A 15,531-nucleotide genomic window follows, 5' to 3' on the forward strand; every position below is an offset into this window, starting at 1 on the left:
ATACAGAAGTGGCCTCAAAGTCAGGAAGAAATGTGTTCAAGTCTCATCTCTGCTACATGCTGAATATGTTCTCTGAGTTTTTTAAACTCCTCATGCCCCAGGAAACTCTCCAGGCCTATAAAATGCATAGTAGATGTTGATTTGTATCAGTGTCTTCACCAAGAAATCAGCCCTCATACCAGTGAAATCACAGGTCCTGTAATAGCAGTAGGAGTCGTCGTCATCATAGTTGTAGAAGTAATAGTGGTGATGATGGTGGTGGTGGTAGAGGAGGAGGAGGTGGTAATCTGTCTTTCAATTACGAACCACAGGGAGCAAATTAGTCAGTGTAGAGAGAGGTGTACCAGAGGCAAATGTGATAGGTGTGGTTTTTGTTCAGTCATTTCAGCCATGTCCAACTCTTCATGACCCCATTTGGAGTTTTCTTGGCAAAGATACTGGAATGGTTTGCCATTTCCTTCTCCAGCTCATTTTACAGATGAGGAACTGAGGCAAACAGAGTTAAGTGATTTGTCCAGGGTCACACAGAAAGTAAGAGTGTTTGAGGCTGGATTTGAACTAACAAAGATGAGTCTTCCTGACTCCAAGCCCAGTACTCTATCCATGGTGATACCTAACTGTCCAAAGATTTGGTAGCTGACAGAAAACCGAGACCAAATTTTAAAAATATATATAAAAGATCAAAAAGAAAAATGTAAGATGCACAAGGTCATTTGGATGAGGACAATCCAATCTATAGATCCTGATACTTTCTGAGAGCATCACTACATTCCAAAGGTGCAGTTGAAAAGATCATTGAACTAGGGACAAGTAGATTCCCTGAGTTCTTCTTGTCCTGGCTCTCCATGTACTGGGACATTAAGCAAAGTCATTCATCCTCTGTGGGCCTCAGTTTCCTTATCAATAAAATAAGGAGAGCTGAACTACCTGAACCTTAATGTTCCTTGAAGCTCTAATATTCTATAATTTTATGCTTATAATTCATGTTCATAATTATGACTGACATAAAGCAAACTGAATTCTTTTTAGTTCAATTTATTTAAAGGGAGAGGGAGGTATAATGAAGGCTGGAAGATTTTCACTGAAAATGGCTCAAATATTTATAGCTTGGGTACTAAAGAACAAACCTTGTTCATATGGAAAATTCTACTACACGTAACTTATTGTTCCTTAATGCTCCTTCCAAAGGAGGATGTGAGAGATTGCTTATTTCGTGACTTTTCTATAACTAAATTGTTAAGTTCCTTCATGTTCCTCTAATTTTCTGTTACTAAAGATAACCCTGTTTTGTGCAACAAAAGCAACATCTGGAGTTCAGAATATTAAAACACAAGGGAGCATGCCCAGGTGGTGAAATTCAGTCTTCTGATGTGAGAACTTGTGACCCCCTCTGGTACTCAGAATCTGATTTATAATGTACTTTAGAGGGCATCTAGTCCAGACTCTAACAGAACAATGGCCCTAACGCATGGTCCTCTATTTACTACTCTAAACCTCTCATTTTGGAGAACAGTAAAGAAACTCAAGTGAGGAAGATTATAACTCTTCATTGCTTTTTATTCCATAATAACAGGTTCCCAGTTCTGTAGAAGGTGGTATCTGAGTCTTGAAGGATTTGTACCATTAGGTGATGAAGTGGAATAGGAAGCACACTCTATCCTGTGGGAATAAACTGAACAAAAGAACTGAGAGAGGTGGGGTAGCTAGGTGGCACAGTGAGTAGAGCACCAGGCACTGGAGTCAGGGGGACCTGAGTTCAAATTCGGCCTCAGACACAACACAAAAACTAGCTGTGTGACCTTGGGCAAGTCACTTAACTCCGATTGCCCTACCTTCTCCCCTCCAAAAAGCAAAAAGAAAAGAAAAGAAAAGAACTGAGAGAGGAAACTACCCTGGAGTCTAAAGAACTGGGTTCAAATCATACCTCAGGCATTTCCTAGCTGTTCGACCCTGGGCAAGTCACTTAACTTCTCAGCCTCAGTTTCTTCATTTATAAAAGGAAGGAGTTGGACATAAGGACCACTAAGGTACTTTCTGGCTCTGTATTTTTGAGCCTGGGCTCAGGGATCTGGCTGGGAGCAGTTTAATTTTGCAGAAACAGGGAGTATTGAGAGATGGGTCTAGAAATATATCATAGAAACCTAGAAGTCATTTACACAGTTTTTTTCCAAACATTCTTTCATCTCTACAGCACTCAAGGTGCTGAGTGGTTCTGACTTCTGTGCTGTGAGACTCACACTCCTGCCTAGCCATTGGCCTGCCCATCTTGACATCTCATAGAGGTTACCCCAGCTGAGAATCTGTCAACAATAGAAATCATTTCCAATCTGAAAATGAAAAATGAAGAGCGGCAATCTTTACTCAGAGCTTTCTTCACATCTTCTAAGATGAGGCAGGCTAAAAGTAATTATGACAAAAGTTATATACCCTCACATGTGGTGTTTTGTTATTGTGGGTGTGAATATCAATTGTACATAGTGACAAAAATGAAATAGAATTCAGTAAAAGCTTGTTTGTGGATGAGACCTGCCTTTTAATGGACTAGAGGGTGAAGAGCTGGTCTATTATAGCCTTTGCTAAAGAGGATGGAAATTAAAGGTTGTAATTTAAAATATCATCCTTCCTGAAGGTCTGTACTTTCCTGGTGAAAATAATTATTTGGGGTCAATAGTGTTAGTTGTAAAGTGGGTGAACAATGATTCTAACACTATCATTTGATTTCCCGTAGGTGCAATTACTACCCCATCTCTGGGATCTGGAGTAAATCTTGCAATCTGAAGCATGGCATCCTGATCCCAATAAAAGTAGTAGTAGTTATTGTTGTTATAGTAGTGGGGGGCATGGGGTGTTCAGGAAACACTAGCACCTCTGGTGTGGGGGCTTGCCGAGACCTTTTCAGGCGGGCGTAGTCATCTTTGGTGTCCACCCACTCACCTGTGACTCCAAGAAGCTATAGTATGGGCAGCAGCCACACCCCAGTAAAACCATCCAGCAGGTAGGCTAAACCAGGTTGAGGATAACCAATAGGCCAAAGCTGTCTGTGAATCGGGAGATGTCTGCTCCAAGTATGGGAAGATTTTCCCTTGTAGAACAGGCAGATGAGAACAATTTGTTCTAATGGCCATGAAGGCAATTGAAACAGACTGTGTGGAACATTGAGAGTTTGGTCAGGCATCAAAGACCCAAAGGTCATCCACTGCATTCTGGGCCATCACCTTTCATCTTGATTTTTGCCTTGCTACTGGACTTCAATGATTCAGTAAGAGAGAGTGAGGCTGATGACTTTTAGTCCAATTAACACATAAATCAAGATATCACCCATGATATCATTGGTTCTCCTTGAAAATGATGGACAAATAACCACAAACAATAATGGGCAATAACAGCAGCAGTTATATAAAGCATTAGGATTTGCACATTGATTTACATATGTTATCCCATTCAGTCTTCACAAGAACCCATCTTACAGATGAGGAAATTAAGGCTGAAAGCAGGGAGGTGACTGACCCAAATAGCTAATAGGAAGATGGAGAATAATAGTTCTATAGTACTGTGCATTGGTAAAACCACATCTGGCATGTTATGTTGCCACTACTCTTAGTGATACATTTTAAGAAGGACATTGACAAACTCAAGTACATCCAGAAGAAGGTGACCAGGATGACAAGGGGTCTTTGGATCTCATCACAGAATCTACTGAAGGAAATGGAGATATTTTGCCTGTAAAATAAAAGAAGACCACTGGAGAAAGAAAATGCTCTTCAAATATTTGAAGGGCTATCATAGGAAGAAAGAGTAGACTTGTTCTGTGTAGCTCCAGAAGGCAAAACTAGTACCAAGGAGTAGAAGTTAATAGGAAACGGATTTCATTTCAACATAAGGGGAACATTTTTGATTGTTTCAGCTCTCTTACAATGATCTGGTCTATCTCATGAAATACTAAGTTTCTCATTATTCAATATTTGAATAATGGCTAGATGGCCACTAGTCAGAGATCCTAGAAAGACCTGCTGCCTAGGGTAGAAGGGTGGGACTAGGTGGCTTCTCAGGTCCCTTCCTACTGTCATTGACTATAATTCTATCACTGAGTATAATCCAGAAAGATTCTATGCTTAGGCTTTCTTTGACAGGACAAGTTCTTTCTGAGATTTAAGGATGATTGAATTCACTGATGAATAAGTTTCTCACTGCTTACAAAATTAATACTTATCACTGGTTCAGCAAAAGATCCAATAGGTTTATTTTTCCTTTTTCTTAAATAAACCCTTAATGGTATCTTTCACTTTTATATTGCCTATGTTTCTTTCAGTATATCATCTTCTTCCCCATTTTTGAGAGCCATTTCAAATAACAAAACAATAATTATTTTTAAACAAAGAAAGGAATGCTCTATACCTATGGACCTCCCACTCTGCAAAGGAGTAGGGAAAGTATCTTTTCATAGTCCAAGTTGGTATGATGTGTATTGAGTCATTGGCTCTTAGTCTATTAGAGAGTCAATTATATATTAAATAAGCAGCCAGTCAAGGGCCAGACAAATCAATCTTAGCCATCCTGGTTGAGGATTAGAACTATTTAATAGAATCATAGACCTAGAAGGAACCTTAAAAATCATCTCACCGAAACTCTTACTTTTTGTAGATGAGGAAACTCAGATTCAGAGTGGTAAAATTATTTAATGAAGGTTGCATGGTTTATTAATGGTAGAGTTGGGATCAGAACCTAGGTCTTCTGGTCCAGTGTTTTTTGTACTGCAGCAAACTCTGCACTCTACATAGACACAGGAATTAAATTAAATTAAAATCAAAATTTAATTTAATTAAATTTAAAAACATTTGCCTACCTGGTAGGATTTAAAAGTTCTCAAGCAACCCCTTACCCCACCCTCAAACATCTCCAATGTAGTATCTGAAAATCCATTTAGTTAAAATATTCACCAGAAGGCACCTTGTTAAAATGCAAATGTATTACCTGGTGAGAGGTAGTCATAACCTATTAGTATGGGTTAGTTTACCAAATTATCTATCTGGCCCTGAGGTACGTATAGTTAAAAGTTGAGGAGGGAGGCCGAGGTGATAAAGAAATGCCTTTAACATGAGGTATTACCTGGGGAGGATGGACATAGAAGGAGTGCCAAAGTAAGGAGGATAGACAATCAGGGAGGAGGAATGCAAAAAAGCAATTTCAGCTACTTCAAATGCTTTTCTCCTGTAAAACCCAAGGCAGCAATTGTCATTTCCTTTGCTTACTCAGAAATGTTTTCAACATAAAAATGCATACAACACTAAGAGACTAAGTCACTACCTCAGGAAAAGTGAATATTTTAAGGGTAAGAAAGACACACGCACACACACACAATGTGTGGATGGATGGATGAATGGATATGTTGTCCCTCCAATACCATGTAAACTCCTTGACAGAAGAGACTGTTTTATTTTTTTCTTTGTATAACTCAGACCTAGCACAGTACCTGGTATAGGGCAGGTGCTTAATAAATGTTTATTGATTGATTAGACAAACAACAACAAAAGAGCCCTTTTGTATTTACTCCCTTACTAGATTGTAAGATAAAAAATAGGGACTTGTCCTTCACATTTGAAATCATAGGGTGACAGATTAGGAGCTGGAAGGAATCTTTGAGGACATCAAGTTCAACTCCTCATTTTGGGAAACTGAGTCCCAGAGAAATGAAGTGACTTACATAGAGTTGCATAGGCAGGAAGTAGCAAATCTGGGATTCAAACCCTGGTTCTCTAATTCTAAATTCAGCACTCTATCAATTACACTATTTTGTATCTTTGCTAGAACACAGAACTTTGTACACAAAAAGCTCATGATACATTTTTGTTCAATTAAATTTCTTGAATTTAGTTTCATCATCTATAAAATGGCAATAATATTGCTTACCTGGCAGGATTATTGTGAATAAAGGTCTGTGTAAGCTTTGATAGTTGATAGAAATGTGGATGATCATGATGATGATGGCAACAATGATGGCGACTGCAGATACCAGCAAGTAAACATACCACTGGAGGAAAGGAAGCAAGCACATCGATCTTAACATTATCATTATGAATAAAGGCAGAATAGTGAAGGAAGTTGTGATGAAATGGAAGGATGGTCCACATTTTCCTTGGAGAGGCGAATGCAATCTTTGTTGAAGTTAGTTTAATTATGCATTCAAAGGCAACAAGAAGCATTGCTTCATGGAACATTGGTTCATCTCGTATTATAGTGCTCATGAGAAGCATTTGCAAAAAGACTACCACGTAAATCATTAGTGTCCACATGCCAACATCTCTACCTTAAAGACAAAATGTAGAAAATTCTACAAAGAACTTGGTGATCCTCCAAATTAAATAAACATAGAGATTAATACTGAGAGGCAGTGTGACATAGTGAATAGTCAGAAAGATCTGGGTTCAAGTCCCAACTCTTACACGTATAGACAATATGACTTTAAGCAGTACCTTCACTTCTCAGTCACTGCTCTAGACCAGTGTTGTCAACCTCAGAAACAAATTTCCATGACTACATATTGACTTAGAAGACCACAAGTTAATATTATCTGTGTTGTATTTTTACTTATTTTGTCAAACTTTTCCCAATTACATTTTTATCTGGTTCAGCAGCATTCTGGAGCTTTGAGGGCTCTGTTGTATCTGCCTTTCCCAGTGTCATATAGCTACTAACGTCTGAGGCCAAATTTGAACTCAAGATGAGTTTTCCTTACTTCAGGCCTGGCACTCTATCTAGCTGCCTGCCTCCTCCTCCTCCACCACAGTAGACATAAACTGAATTCAAACCAGGCATGAGAGAACAGGCAAAAAATAGAGTCCAGACAGAAACTGGGAACAGTATTCAGAAGCTGGTACAGACAAGGTATATATTACTAAGTTCACACAACAACATAACCAGAGTATTGATCTTAGAATAGGGAGGAGAAAAAGGAGTTGGCCTTGGTCCTGATTTAGAGCAGCTTTCTCAGTGGGGACAGATAATGGCTGGTAGGTATGCTGTGTCTGAGATGATAAGTTGCAGATAAAATAATGACATATTTAACAAGTTATATATTATGCATTTTAAAATCACACAAAGTTCCTTGAAAGAGTTAGTAATAAAGATCACCTTATCACCCTTTGATTATTCATATCAAGTGAGTCATGAAACAGGTAGATGTATGCTCGTGATGTCATTGATTGTCACTTTCATATTGTATATGTAGGGCAGAGTCCAAATTGAAGGGACTTTAGAAATTGTCAGGGCTTCTCGATTTCTTTCTTTGTAGGTGATTGTGCTTGCTATATATAAACTATGGAACACTACAAGCATCTTAAGTGGTATCCATAATCACTACAAAGAGTTCAGACATATAAGAAAAGCCAAATAGATAAAGAATGTGATAGAGTTGGATGAACAAACCATAAATCTAGTCCATCAATGGATATTGTTGCTCAGGCATCTTCAGTCATGTATGACCCTTCATCACCCCATTTGGGGTTTTCTTGGCATAAATACTGGAGCAGTTTGTCATTTCATTCTGCAGCTCATTTTACAAGTAAGGGAACTGAGGCAAACAGGGTTAAATGACTTGCCCAGGATTACACAACTAGTATCTGAGGCTGGATCTGAACTCATGAAAATGAGTCTTCCTGATTCCAGGACCTGCACTCTATCCACTGTGATACCTAGCTGCCCACAGTGTATATATCTTAGACAAACACTAGATCAGAGTTCTGAACCTGGAATGCAAAGGGTCTGTGGATTGACTTCAGGGGTCTGTGAACTTAGTTGGGGTGGGAGAAACTACATCTTCATTTTCATTAACTTCAAAATGAAATTTAGTATTTCCTTCAAGTCTTTAAAGACATTATTCTGAGAAGTCCCAGGTGTCTATGACTCAAAAAATATTAAGAACTCCTATTATGGATTGTCAATAACTTGGGCCTAGAATTAAATAAGCAGAGGGCAGCAGGATGAATTGCATTGGAGAAATTGCATCATGCCTTTGGTAATCTCAAGTTACTCACTAAAATAGAGCCCCATCTTTGAATATCTATTGTCTTCAGATGATGTTACATGGTTGAATCATTAAATACCACGGTTTCTAAAACACTAAAGTTTGGGTTACCAAAAAGCCATGGATCTAGAAAAAGGTCCCTGAAATACTGGGTTTACTCCATGTCAATCCATTTCACGGAAGGACAAATCACAGGATGAGAAGGTAGATGGGTTATAATCTGCACTGTTGGAGGGAATATGTACATTGATATCACAATTTCACTGATTTATTGGAGGTCCTGGATCACATAACTTTTATAAGTTTAGTTGTGTAGTCTTGGGCAAGTCACAACCTCAGCCAGCCCCAGTTTTCTCCTCTGAATAATGAAGACAATAAAAGCACCTACCTTATAGAATTGTTGTAAGGATCAAATGAGATCATCTATAAAGGAATTTCCAAACCTTAAAGTTCTATCTAAATTTTAGCTGCTATTATTCTTATTGTCATCTTCATCATCATCACTATCATCATTATTTCATCATCTGTGAGATAAAGATGCCTAACTGGGTGATCTCTAAAGATCCCTTACAACTCTCATATCATATTCTAAGGTCCTATGAGAGTGCATTAGTCTTAAACATCTGGTTCATATCAAAGAAGGCTAACGATTTTGTTGTTAATGGGGGAAAGAGGAATAAATATTTAATAAACACCTATTTACCAGACACAGTGCTAAGCAATTTACAAATATTATTTCATTTGGTCCTCACAACAACCCTGTGAGGTAAGTGCTGTTCTTATTCCCATTTTAGAGGTGATAAAATTCAGTCAGACAAAAGTTAAGTGACTTGTCCCACAGTTGGTGTCTAAGAGGTCACATTTAAACTCAGACCTTCCTGGCTCCAGGGCCACCATTCTGTCTACTCTCTCACTTAGCTGCCTCTAATTCCCTTAATAAGGAATTTCTACCAGTACAATAATAGAGCACAATAAATTTACATTATGGTACATGAAAATCAATATCATGTTTATATGACATTCTCAGTTCTATTTTACACTATCCACAGGAGAAGCCTCCCTTGAGGATCTAAGCTGACAGATAGGAAGAAACCCAGAAATAGTGACAGGGGCCAAGTTTCCAGTGGCAATAGAAACAAGATGGCCAAAAAAAGCAAGGAGTTGGAGCAGGCTGGGGCTGTAGGTGTTCATGATGGATTGGATTGCATTGAGGCAAATATTTGTTGAATGATCTTTGGATATGGAACTGGATTAGACCTCAGAGATCATCTAGTTGAAACTCTTTTTTAAATGAAGAAATTGAGGGCAATAGAAGGGAAATATCTAAAATAACAAGAAGCAGAGAGCAGAGTTGTATCTTCTATCTCCAAATCCAGTGTTTTTCACAACCACAGAAGTGTTTTATTATAGAAAAAGGAAGTACAAATGCGTGAATCCATGATGGCAAAATCAAAGTCTGAAAGTCAGGGTCTCAGGGCAAACAGGAGGGAATGCACAAGATGCAGAGACTGAAGTGGCAAGCCTAGGTCACATCCAGAAATGCAGACAGGGCAGGAAAAACAAGAATTTAAGACTGATTATGTTGACAAGGATCAGCAGACAGCTTGCTATTGTTCAATCACTAGTGTTCAATCACTTGTATCCAACTCTTTATAACCCCATTTGGGGTTTTCTTGGCAAAGATACTGGAGTGGTTTGCCATTTCCTTCTCTAAATCCTTTTACAGAGGAAGAACTAAGGCAGGGTTAAGTGACCTGCCCAAGGTCATATAGCTAGTAAGTGTCTGAGGCCAGATTTGAACTCAAGATGAGTCTTCCTGACTTCAGGTCTGGCATTATATCCATTGTGCCACCTTGTTGCCCTCCCCCTTCTCCATCCCAGTAGACATACACTGAATTCAAACTAGACATGAGAGAACAGGCAAAAAATAGAGTCCAGACAGAAACTGGAAACACTATGATATAGACAAGGTATATATTGCTAAGTTCACACAACAACATAACCAGAGAATTGATCTTAGAATAGGGAGGAGAAAAAGGAGTTGGCCTTGGTCCTGATTTGGAGCAGCTTTCTCACTGGGGACAGATAATGACTGGTAGGTATTCTGTTGCCCAAAGACAAGAGTCTTTCCACAAATACATGTAAATAGAAATGGTGCCACAATTTGAAGCAATGTCTATCAGATAAAACATCAGACCTACAATACAAGGGTCAGTACCTTAATTATGGTTGATATTCAACTCAAGGTCTGTTGCACTGTCCATTACATGAGACATCCAGAGAAATCAGGCATCCAAGACTAAGGGGTATTGACTGACACCCCTCTTCTTTGGTACCTTGTGCATTCATTCTATCCTTTGATTGCTGAGGATTTCCTAATGAAGCATCTTGCTCAAGAAAAATCCCACAATTCAGATTTTTCCCAAACTTACTAGTGATGACCCCTATTAAGTATCTTTTTCCTTCCATACTGATCTGCTAATCTTTGATGAACTAGTTCATAACAAGACATCATGGGAGAGGTAGCTTTTGAACTAGACCTTGAAGGATTTCAACAGGTAGAGAAAAAGAGAATGAGCCTTTTCTGGGAAAAGGGACCATGAACAAATGTAAAAGCATCAGGAAAGCAGAACAGAACAGGTTTACATATATTTACAAGTGTGTGATGTCCTGGCTATCAGGAAGAATGAATGCATGAATGCACAAACCCATGTTGGCAAAACCAGGGTCTGAATCCAAGCCCAGGTCAAATCCAGGAAAGCCAATTGGGAAGGAAAAAACAGGTAGAAATAAAGACTGACTCTGTTGAGAGCATAAAACTGTCATAGCATAAACCCTTCATTCCAGTTTCATGATAGAATTCAGGAAATGTACATAAGAAGCAGAAAATGGTAGTGAGACCATGCATAGGAGGTGAGAACAGATTGTTAGGCAGCTTATGCAACATAAACCTTCAGGAAACAGAGAAAACTGGGGTCTTTTGAAAAAATATAGAAAACCCCACGAGAAAACTAATCACAAGTAAAAAACCATAGTGATGCCACAAGGACGTTCAATTGTCACCAATTGATGACCACTTGTTCCCCACATTAGTAGAGACCACCTTAGCAGAAACAGTCAGAAAAAAAAACAAAGAAAATCTTTCCTCTTCAGATCTCATTATTTCCATATTATCCATGCCCATCATTACTTATTGGTTTGTCTTTGGTTTTGTCTTTATCTTTGGGGTTGTTGATATTTCAGAGCTCAAGTTTCCCTTCTCAGCATGGTTACATGTTTTATGTTGCTTTCTTGCCCATAAGCAATATACGTCAGGAATAAGTAAAGCGGATCCTGTGTGGTGTACAATTTACTTGGTTTCTAAAGCCTTTTGAGATGAAACCGATTTCTATTATTCTTAGGCCTCCCAACACTTCTCAAAGTGAGGTGGTCTTCCCATTTGGATTGCCACACACCTCCCATTATCCCACAGATATAACTCTTGTCCCAGAATTCTGCAGCTGGAAGGGCCTTAGTAAGAGCTGAGGTACAGGGTAGTTAAACCGATTCTCCTTCATTTTGAAGGGGAGAAGGGAAAGGAATGAGCATTAAGTCCCTACTATGGGCCAGGCACTGTGCTAAGCACTTTACAAATATTATCTCATTTGAAGCTCACAACAACCCTGGCAGGATAGCTGTTATTATGATTCTCTTTTACAGTTGAGGAAACTGAGGCAGGGAGTTTAAGTATCTTGCCCAGAGAGATTATGTAACTTGACCAGTGTCTAGAGTCTAGACTTGAATTCAGGTCTTCCAGACTCCGGGCCCAGAATTCCATCCGCTATTACACCTAAATTTATTAATTGCCACAATCCTTTATGGAGAATTTATAGACAGAATTGCACAAGATGGACAAGCATCTACCCATAGGATTTACATCACTAGAGAGTATACAGAATCACAGGATTTTGAGAGTTGGTATGACCTTAGCAGTCATCTAGTTCAACTCACATATTAAAGTAATCTTCATTATAACATACCTCACAAATAGTTCTCTAGCTTCTTCTCGAAGCCCTTCCAGGAGAGACATTCCACTACCTTCAGAGGCAGCCCATTTAGAAAGGAACCTAAATTTGTCTCATTGCTGCTTGCATACATAGTGCCTGATTCTTCCCTCTAGGCCAAACAAAACAAGTCTAATCCCCCTTGTATAGGACCATCCTTTAAATAACTGAAGCCATCATGTCCCTCCTGAACATTCTCCAGGCTAAATATACCCACATCAATGAGAACACAGATCCATTGTAGTTCATCTCCCTAGAATGTCCCAAATCAGACATATCATATACACACAAACCACCATGACACCACTTCTCATTTGTGACACTTTATTATCCCCACAAACTCCATGTATTTGAATAGATTCACAGAGTGAGACAAACTCCATTAAGCAGGCTAGGAATATTTACAGGATGCCAGGCCAGTAGGCAGAGTTTCCCAAGAGAGCAGCCCACTCTTTTACCCTGGAAGTGAAGGCTACTCTCCATGACCCAGGGAAAATGCTCAAGTGTCTTCTGGGATAAGCTGCCCTTTCTCATATACAACCTTCAAAATAGGAAGAAACAAAGTTTAACTCTTCATGTAAGAAAATATCCTTTCAAAGGCATGCCAATATTGAGGGATCAGGTGGCCTGCCCTGATAAGCATGTTTTTTTCTCTCTTAGGATAGAAAGAATTTCCTACTTTTTCTGAGGAATTGCTGCCCTCTGTTGGTAGATTCAATTTATTTCAATAAAGGAAGCAAAGATTTTTGTATAATGTGGTACCAGCCTCACAATCAATTAGTTCTTTACCTACAATCACTATTAGCCCTGGATAATTGCACTAATCATACAGATTCATCAGGCTAGGTAGGCAGCACTAAATCATGGGATCATAGGGTTGATTTAGAACCAGAAGATGTCTTACAGGTTATCTAGTTCAATCCCACCCTCACCCAACCTCACCCACCCTCCACTCTCATTTTGCAGGCGAGAAAATTTAGCCCCCCAAAAGTGAAGCAACTATCTTGAAATAGACATAAAAGGTCATAGATAGCATGCAAATTCAGACTTTTTTACTTCAATTTATTTTCCACTATATCATTTAAAAAGAAACTATGCCATTGTGGAATTAAAGTCACTGTTGTTTGGTCAGTGGTTCTCATCTACCCAAGGATTAGTATGATAGCCCTTTAAAGCACAAATGTTAACCACTTGGCACATTGAAGGCCATGTGAATCAGACTAAGATATAATTGGCAATATTTAACAAAATACAAATACAATAGAACATAGGTAATGTTAGTATGTGATTTTTAAATTCAATATGTAGCTTACAGGGATCCTTATTTATAACGTAGTGACCTCATTTACATTTGGGTTTGACCCTACTGCTCTACAGTACATTACCATAAAACCATAATTTAACTTCTGTAACCATATATTTAGAGAAGCATTGAATCCTTCAATAGATTGAGAGCTGGCTAGAACACAGGAAGTTCTGGGTTCGATTCTTGCCTTTCACCTCTACTGGTTGGATGACTCTGGACAAATCAATGTCCCCAAAGAACTAAGGATATAAGTTGCAATGAAGGTACTGGTCTCCATTGGGGAATGGAAGTTTCTTCAACTAGGACTTTCCCATCTCAATGATATCACAGATCCAATCCTTGTCCCCCAGTGATATTCTAATAGACTGGAAGCATCCATAAAGAGAATCTCATTTATCTTCATAGAATATTTTACATGCTAGGGAAATTGAAATCAATAAGGATGGAAGATACAAGGAAATTATTAGCCACATACCAAATTATTGTTTTCTAATTTTTTAATGTGACCAAAAGTAAAAACAACACCAAAATATAACCTATTAGAATACTTCCACTTTCCAATTAACAGTTAGATGAGTTTCAATTTTAAAAAAAAAAATAATGAAGCAAAGAGAAATTGAAGACTGAACTTGGCCATTTTACACATGCATAAAGAGCTGCAGAGCACTCTGTTGTGAAATAGGCTAGTGAATGTACTACATTTGACATTATTTACAGTGAAACCCACAAATTGAGACAGTGCTAGATTAAGTTTGGGTTTTTTTAATGATTGCTTTTGGGGTGTTAGAGTCTCTTTGTATTTCACCTGCTGACTTCCCTTTCAAGACTTAAGAGCCAATGAAATAACCAAGGGAATTAGTGATTTTGAGGATGAACAAGGTGAGAATGGAGTGGTATAGGATTCTAAAACACAAATGAATGTCACTGGCCACAATGTAAAGGGCTTTTTAAGAAAGAATGAAGTCCTCCAAGGCAAATATTCTCTCTCTTGCCTTGGGTGTTTCATTAGTAGCAACATCACTCCGAACATATGCTATGTATACAAAGCACTTTTTACAGATGGCAAAGTAGTTTACAAAGTTACAAACCATTATATCCAGAGGGTTCATCTTTATTTACACAGCCCACAAACATAGCCATTCCTAGATGAGATTAACATTACAACCCAACAATTCAAGACTAGGAGAAGAAGAAAAATGTCCTGCCCAGTCAGAGGACTGAGGTAACCAAAGTTGTAATAGCTCTTGAGAAAATTTTAGCATTGTCATTGACAAACCATTCTGAGCAGTCTAAGAATGATCAACCATATTCCAACTCTTCATACATCTTTCCACAGATGGCACCTCTGGCATTGCTTCTGATACATTGTCCTTAGATACTACTACTCCTAATACAGAAACAATTGACATAATGGAACCTCTCAGGTTGCCAGCACAGTTCCTTAGATCACCTTTCATTTAGCCTTAACTCTAAGTGGGAATGAGTAGAGTGATTTGTAGGCATGCATCCAAAAATCAAGTATATTTGGAAAGGTTCAGCTTATTACATCACCTATTTTTCTGTGCAACTAATTACTTGGGGGACAGAGTCCAATATTTACAAGAGACAGTGTCTAGAGTTGTTGGATTTAGTGTCCCCCATAATTCAGATAGATCAAAACCTAAGACCTAATTTCAGGCAGAAAAATAACCCAAAATATGTCCTCTAGATCCTGAAAAAACTGAATCCACATGCTATTTTTAACATAGACATTTGAAATATTGGAAAATTGGCAAATATATAAGCTTTTAAATTCTATTTTCAAATGTTAAAAATAGATCGCATCCAAACTAGCTGATTATATAATATATTAAATAAATTTCAAGATATTTTACTCTACTCACACAATGTGTTGTATTCTCTATGTTGCATCATGGGCCACAAGTTTGTGGAGCCTCTTTCACCTTTTCCATTGAGTTATTTTCCTGTTGACTTCCCAAAAGTGAATTTAATAAAATGAGCTTATGCTTCAAACTCATTCATTTTTTTACATAGAAATACAGTACAGGTTACATGTGTGTGTATGGAAATGGATAAAATTGTTTTGTGAAATATCACATCATTGATAGATAGATAGATAGATAGATAGATAGATAGATAGATAGATAGATAGATAGATAGAT

The sequence above is a fragment of the Petaurus breviceps genome, unplaced genomic scaffold (assembly GCF_028583685.1).
Source record: "Petaurus breviceps papuanus isolate PSGF00001 unplaced genomic scaffold, PetGlider_PUasm1.0 37, whole genome shotgun sequence".
NCBI classification, from domain to species: Eukaryota; Metazoa; Chordata; class Mammalia; order Diprotodontia; family Petauridae; genus Petaurus; species Petaurus breviceps.